Here is a 6,211-nt window from a genome sequence, read left to right on the forward strand (position 1 = left end):
CCACAAACACACACTGGTTTTCCTGCCTCCTGTAATGTGAAGTGACTTGTGGATAGAGAGTCTATTCAACTTTCAGAAAGTAGAGTTGAATGTATGTTATAGCAAAGTAGCAGGAACAGCCCGGGAGACAGGGAACATTGAAAACATGGAGCCGCATATAGGAAAAGTCAAAGTGTGAATCTCATCTGCTGTTTGATCAAATGCAGGAGACATTATCTATTTGCCACCAATAAGACATTTATTTGGTTTTCAATAATATTAATGAACAATGAATCTTGAACAATTGTTCTTGATTTGAATTGTTGAAAGGCGTTCAGTGAGAAATTCCCAGTTGACATGAATGCATTAGACCCTCAATGTAGATGGAAAGTTTACGAACAAAAGAAAACAGTAACAGTCATACCCATTATATCTGCCTCTGTTGTTACTCCCAATCATATGCAGGGCTACGTTTGGATCCCGTGAGGGAAATAAAACCAAAAGTGAAGAAAAATGCTAATATCAGATCCAGGATGAACGCAGAGAAGAGTAAAAACACAATCAAACGGAAACGAAGCCGTCGAAAGTACAGTGTTTGCCAGGAATGTGGGCTCTCTGCGGAGGCAACAGGCCAGCTGCCTGTCTCTGGGCATAACTGTGACATGCCTGGCATGGATGGCACATGGGTTGGCGGCTTCAAAGAGGCGTACCAGCTAGGCCTCGCTGGTACCCTGAGAGCACCAATGGCAGCGATCTGGAAGCGGAAGTCCGGGTTGATGGCCTGGGTGATCTCACACACCAGGAGCTGGAAGGGCATCTTGCACAGGAGCAGCTGCGTGGACTTCTGCTGGTACTTTCTGATTTTGCGCAGCGCCAGTGTGCCAGGCCTGTAGCGCTGAGGCTTCTTGATGGCTCCTGTGAGCGGCGCCCTCTTGCCAGCGGCTTTGGTGGCCAGGGTCTTCCTTGGGGGGCAGACGGTGGCTTTGCGGGTGGTGGGCTTGGTGCGCGCCATGGTGCGGGGTCACGGCCTTTCCTGTGTCCTTCGGCTGAGCCTGGTGAACAAGAGGCAGCGCTGGTACCTGACAGCAATGATGGTGGGGCTGTGGACAGGATTCAGCGGCAGACTCTCCCCTCTCCTTGGACTGAGCCTGGTCAGCTGCAGGCTGCCCTAGCGTCAGAGAGCGAGGGCAGTGGGGCTATGGACAGGATTCAGAGAGCCTGTGAGTTGAGATCCATGTAGAAGATGCACCCACACGCTTAGCCCTTTCCAACCCAGCCCTGGACTTACCAGCTCCCAGGTCTGCGGGTCAGAGGCTCCACTGCTGCTTCTCCTTGGTGGGGTTCAGGCTTCCAAGGTCTACACAGCAGCAGCCAGGAATCTCCCTTCCAGGCTGTCTGGCTCTGGCTGAAGATCTCTGTGGTCTCAGCCAAGTCCAGCCTCTTATAAGAGGCTCAGATGATTGCATTAGACCCACCCAGCTACCTTCCATTGCTCTCACTGCTTCACTAGACCCTCAACCTCATCAGGGCTGTGAAAACCTAATCAAGTCCTTGGGTTCTGCACACACCCAACGGAGGGAGGAACCTCTGGATTGTGCCTCATGCGAGGGATGGTAGGTGTGAGTCAGCTGGAATCTGGGTGTGAAAGTGATTCTGAAAGTTTACATCTCATCATCATCATGGAAATAGTTACAATGTTACAATGAAAACGACATTTGAATAAAGTCACACGTTTGATGACTTTCATGACTGCTGCAGAACTCCACTGGGTGCCACCAGGAGGTGTCTCTCAGGTTCTCTGAGGATGAGGTGAAACAGGGAGGGAAAGATGGAAAAGCGAAATGGTCACTCCTCTATCCGGGATTCCCCCAGGGATATTTTTTCTCCCCAAAAGTGACACTCATGAAAATCTGCCTTGGGGAGAAAGCTGAAGTCTTTTTGATGAAATGGTCACATGTGCCTGTCACCGATACCCCCTGGCTCCTTTTTACCTTAATGCTAGGGCTGAGCCTTGTTTCCATTGCCCACTTTGGAAATGCCATGAGGCCCAGTGAAGCCAGTCCTGACTTCACTGAGCTGCTGAACCAAGGTCACGGCTGCTGCCTTCATACCCCTGACTGCATAAGAAAAAGCAAAACAAAGCAAAACCAACCAACCAACCAACAAACCAACCAACCAACCGACCAACCAACCAAAGGCCTCTATTTCATTACACAAGGTTTTCTTATACTTGTGGTAGAAATTAATGCCCAAGCATGCAATGCGTGTACCATGCACCCAACAGGAAATTCCAGGATAATCAATACTCACCAAATAAGTTTATACTATTTTAAAAATAGAGATCATATTGTAGAAAAACTTTAGGTTTATGGCAAAATTGGGCAGAAGAAACAGAGGTCCCCTATATCCTCTACCCACCTACACTATCAACTTTCTGCCCTAGTCATTATTCTGACTTCAAGACCATTGCACTCCTTAGGATTCACTTGTGTGTTGTACATTCTGTTGGTTCAAGTAAAGGCGTAATTACATGTATCCACCAGTATTGTATCCTAAGGAAGAATCTTGTGGAGCAGTTTCACTTCCGTCCAAATCCACGGTGTCTTGTCTCTTCACTGCTCCTTCAGCTTTCATCCCTTGCAACCACTCAACTATTGATTTATTTATTCATATTTAAATAGACACATCTCATTGTACCTATTTCTTATGTACAAAGTGATGTTTTAAATTATGTACACATTGCCTAATGTCTAAATCTAGGTAACTGAGAGCCGTATGACCTCACATATGTACTATACTGGTGAGAACACTGCACATCCATGCTTTTAGCATTTTTCAAGAATACGATCTATTGTTAACTACAGTCACCATGTTGTACAATACTTCTTGAGATTTCTTCCCCTGTGTAACTGAAATGTTGTGTATTTTGACAAATATCTTCTCAAATCATGCACCCGCAGCCACCCCATCCCCTGACAACCACCATTCTTCTTTTTGACATCTAGTAGATTAACTTTGTGAGATTGCACATACCATTGAGATCATATAGTATTTATATTCCTCTGCCTGGCTTATTTCACTTAGCATGATGCTCTCCAGGTGCACTCATGTGTCATAAATGACAAGATTCCCTTCTTTAAGGCTGCATAGTATTCCCTTATATATATTATATATCATATATAATATATATGCAAATAATATATATCTCATATATACATATTTTTTTCCTCATCCTGTCTTCCACTTTGGACATTTAGGTAAATTCCACATCTTATCTATTGTAAATAGTGCTGCAATCAATGTGGGAGTGCAGATATCTTTTCAATAAAATGATTTCATTTCCTTTGGATATACACCTAGCAGTGTGAGACTGCTGGATCATATGATAGCTCTATTTTTTCACTTTCTGGAGAAATGTCGGTAATGTTTTCTATAATGGCTGTCCTAATTTATGTTCCCAGGAATAGTGCAAGGGTTTCCTTTTCCTTCACTTCCTCATCAACGAGTGTTGTTCTTTGGCTTTTTGATCATCAACATTCTAATGAGTGTGAGGTGATACATTATTTCTGTTTTAATTTGTGTTTTGCTGATGATTAGTGATGTTGATATATATATATCAACATATATATGATGTTTATATATCTCAACATATATATGAAGTTTATATATATAGACATATATATATATATATATATATATATATATTATATATATGTTGGGCACTTGTATATCTTGTTTTCAGAAATGTCTATTATTTAGATTCTTTGCCCAGTCTTTAAATTGTGTTGTTTCTTGCTATTGAGTCGTTTGTATTCCAAGTATATTTTGGACCGTAATTAATCCCTTATATAACGTAGGGTTTGCAAATATTTTCTCCATTATGATTTTGTCTCTTCATGATGTTGATTTTTTCCTTTGCTGTGCAGATTTTTCTTTTTCAGTTGGATGCGATCCATGTGTCTGTTTTCTCTTTTGTTGTCTGTGCTTTTGGGTCATAGTCCAAAAATCATTGGCTTTACTGGTGGCAGGGAAGATGTTCCCTGTTTTCTTCTATAGGTTCACAGTTTGAAGTTTTTAATATATTTTTGTCTATTCTTGTGTATAGTGAAAGATAAGAGTCTAATTTTATTTTTCTTCATGTAGATACCTAGTTTTCCTATCAGCATTGATGGAAGAGACTGTCCTTTTGTCATGTGTTGTTTGCACCTTTGTAAACAATCAGTTGGCTGTACGTGTATGGATTGATTTCTGGGTTCTCTGCTCTGTTCCAGTGGCTTAGGAGTCTGTTTTTATGCAAGTATTATGCCGTTTTGGTTCCTACAACCTGATAGCATACTTTCAAGATAAGAAAGCATAAATCGTTTTATTTTCTCTACAGTTTGCCCTGTGACATCACCACTCAGTGAGATGTCCAAATAGATATTGATTCTTTACATTTTTAGTTTTTTACATTTGTTGCCATTTGTCTTATATTCAGGGTATTTGATAAATTACATGTCAGTATAATTGCAAATAAGGTTCAATTACACAAAATGTTTAGTGCTCCAATTCCACAGGGAGAGGACATTTTATTTTTAACTTCTGTTATTTTGGTACAATAATTTGAAAATAAAGTAAAAATACAATATTATTTAGTATAAAAATACATTATTATTGTATATATTTTTGTTTTAGCAAAGCACAGAATAGAGATCGATATGTTATTTTAGCCGTAAACATAGGTTACACTGGGACAAATTCTTTGGAGGTGAAGGCATGGAAATGAATGCAGAGATTGGACAGGGTTTCTGAGGTCCTTGTTTCTCTGTCTAGTTTTCCATGCTGCTCCTAGAGTGTATTACCCTCCTAACATCTTCAAAGATCGCTCCCTGACATGAAATAGTCTTGGGAGGAAAGTGAAAAAATAATTTTATAGGAAAAAGTGGATTTTAGTTTCCTTTTTCTGTTTGCAAGCTGGAAAACAGGTTCTTGATTCTGTAGTTAAAATTATGGAAAAGTATTAAATGTTTACAATGGCAGCTATTCCAGTGCTCTTAGAAAGCTCAGGGCCTTCGGGATAAAGTACTGTAAGGGAAGACTTTCTATTTGTTTTATCTCCTAAAAATCACATAGGAGCAAAAACATTCTAAGTCATAGCAACTTCAAGATTCAGTGTGATCTCATCATAGTCTCTTAAAAGGGTTTCTTTTTTCTCTCTGAAGACAGCTCCCCATCCACAGTATGCTGAAGGCCCATGTACTTTTCTTCTTTCAACTAGGACACCCCAGAACAATGGCTGCTCATGCATGGACCTCAGAGATCCAAATACGATGATGACGATTGTTATTATTTTGTGACAGAGTCTCGCTCTGTTGGCCAGGTGGGAGGTCAGTGATTTCATCTTGGCTCAAGGCAACCTCCACCTCCAGAGCTCAAGTCATTCTTTTACCTCAGCCTCCTGAGTAGGTGAAACCACTGGTGCCAACAACCATGCCCCGTTATTATTATTTTTTTTTAATTGTAGAGAGAAGGTTTTGCCATTTTGCCCAGACTGGTCAGGAACTCCTGAGCTCAAGAGATCTGCTCACCCTGGCCCCCCAAATTGCTGGGATTACAGGAATGACCTACTGTGCCTGGTCTGAGATACAAATATGATTGAAAGGGATTATAAAACAGGCTGCTGCCATCCTCTGGGTGAGACCAATGTAAGATGTAAGAAAGACGTTAAATCATGGGTAAGTCCAGGGAGGGCCAGAATACTGAAGCTCCAGCCTACAGAGGGTCCTGTCACAGAAAGACTGGAACCAGTACTTTCTCCTCTATCAGGCCTTTCTTTCTAGGCTGCAGCCCAGAGGAAGTTTATTATTAGTAGTATTTTTGTAGTTGGTGTTTGGGAAGTGGCTCCTGGGCTGTCTCCTGTGAAAGGCCTCCCTCCAGTGCTTGGGCTGCAGTGGGGGCATGTCTCCCCACGTCTCAAACACATCCAGGGCCTCTCTTACCACCTTTCTGACCAAGACCTGACTCATTCCAGCCATGGCCGTGGTTGTGACAATGTTCTAGAACCTGCAGCTGATGGACTGCAATGTACTTCTAATGGATGCCTATCTTTCTTTCCTATCCACAAACAGACCCACACTGGAACATTGAAAACAGGTAGCTGCATATAGGAAAAGTTAAAGTATGGATCTTATTTATTGTTTGATCAAATGCAGGGGACATCTATTTGCCACCAATAAAAAATCTTTTCGGGTTT

The 6,211-nt window shown here is 41.7% G+C and overlaps 1 pseudogene; it reads right to left on the bottom strand.

Moving 5' to 3' along the window:
- Nucleotides 1-446: 446 nt before the first annotated feature.
- On the bottom strand, nucleotides 447-1,013 carry LOC129059653 (histone H3.Y-like; annotated as a pseudogene).
- Nucleotides 1,014-6,211: the final 5,198 nt, after the last annotated feature.

The sequence above is a fragment of the Pongo abelii genome, chromosome 4 (genome assembly GCF_028885655.2).
Source record: "Pongo abelii isolate AG06213 chromosome 4, NHGRI_mPonAbe1-v2.0_pri, whole genome shotgun sequence".
Classification (NCBI taxonomy): domain Eukaryota; kingdom Metazoa; phylum Chordata; class Mammalia; order Primates; family Hominidae; genus Pongo; species Pongo abelii.